We start from the raw sequence: 1,701 nt of genomic DNA on the forward strand, positions 1-1,701 counted from the left end.
CCCCCCCCCCCCCCCCCTTGGGTTGTGCCATGGCGGAGATCTTTGTGGGCTATACTCGGTCTTGTCTTAGGACGGTAAGTTGGTGGTTGGAGACATCCCTCTAGTGGTGTGGGGGCTGTGCTTTGGCAAAGTGGGTCGGGTTATATCCTGCCTTTTTGGCCCTGTCCGGGGGTATCATCGGATGGGGCCACAGTGTCTTCTGATCCCTCCTGTCTCAGGCTCCAGTATTTATGCTGCAGTAGTTTATGTGTCGGGGGGCTAGGGTCAGTCTGTTACATCTGGAGTATTTCTCTTGTCTTATCCGGTGTCCTGTGTGAATTTAAATATGCTCTCTAATTCTCTCTTTCTTTCTTTCTCTCGGAGGACCTGAGCCCTAGGACCATGCCTCAGGACTACCTGGCATGATGACTCCTTGCTGTCCCCAGTCCACCTGGCCGTACTGCTGCTCCAGTTTCAACTGTTCTGCCTGCGGCTATGGAACCCTGACCTGTTCACCGGACGTGCTTGTTGCACCCTCGACAACTACTATGATTATTATTATTTGACCATGCTGGTCATTTATGAACATTTTAACATCTTGACCATGTTCTGTTATAATATCCACCCGGCACAGCCAGAAGAGGACTGGCCACCCCTCATAGCCTGGTTCCTCTCTAGGTTTCTTCCTAGGTTTTGGCCTTTCTAGGGAGTTTTTCCTAGGGAGTTTTTCCTAGCCACCGTGCTTCTTTCACATGCATTGCTTGCTGTTTGGGGTTTTAGGCTGGGTTTCTGTACAGCACTTTGAGATATCAGCTGATGTACGAAGGGCTATATAAATACATTTGATTTGAAGACATTGGATACTGCTCAGTTGACTTTATAAAAAAAACAGAAACATAGTGTTTAGAAAAGTTTATTGAAGTGGCACTCCACAATATAACACCAATTGACAAGATATCTTCTAGATTAAAAACCAACATTGGAGACTAACCGGGAAAAGTCTCGAGACACTGTAAACTGGGAGCCTGGGAACCCAAACAGTGCCCTGACGCTGACTCTTATCATTGAGTTTTCAGTGGGCACAATGCAGGGTCTCTGTGTGTGTGTCTGTTATTGTTAGGATTCAACGGTTCGTATTCAGAATGCCTGATGGAAAGATGTGTTTTGTGTGACTGTATCAGAGTGCCAGTTTGTATGTGACCACCACCCCGCTTCCTTTGTTTTCTATTGTTTGCTCAGTAGAGCAGTGCATGGCCCATACTACAGTGTGATGTTGCGTGGCTCTTTGACCTCTCTGCGCTGTTCACACACACACACACACACACACACACAATAACCAATACTCAATGAGAGAAAAATGGGCAGTTCCCCAGTCTGGTAGCAGTAATCACATGGCCCTGGCCTAAAACCATAAAGGCAATCATAAAACCACTCTTGTGCAACAGGGGGTATAGCTCAGTGGTAGAGCAATTGACTGCAGATCAATAGGTCCCTGGTTCAAATCCGGGTGCCCCCTCATTTTCTCTCTCTCATTTCTGTAGAAGTCAAATGCCACAATATAATTGCTTCCCTCGTGCAATTTGATGTTTTCTCTTTCTCTAATCACTTATTAGATGAGATGACGCTGCGATTTCAGTAAGCCAATCAACAGCATCTGTGAGACCTGAGATGTTTGAAAGATGATTGCTCTCCCTCTCCATCTGGGTCCTCATGTGTCAGGGA

At 46.6% G+C, this 1,701-nt stretch overlaps 1 non-coding gene across 1 annotated transcript; it reads left to right on the forward strand.

Annotated features, from left to right (window-relative positions):
- Positions 1–1,423: 1,423 nt before the first annotated feature.
- trnac-gca (transfer RNA cysteine (anticodon GCA)) lies at positions 1,424–1,495 on the forward strand. Its single transcript has one exon. It is a non-coding gene; the product is annotated as a tRNA-Cys (tRNA).
- The last annotated feature ends 206 nt before the right edge of the window (positions 1,496–1,701 follow it).

Source organism: Salmo salar, chromosome 06 (genome assembly GCF_965601325.2).
Source record: "Salmo salar chromosome 06, fSalSal1, whole genome shotgun sequence".
NCBI lineage: Eukaryota > Metazoa > Chordata > Actinopteri > Salmoniformes > Salmonidae > Salmo > Salmo salar.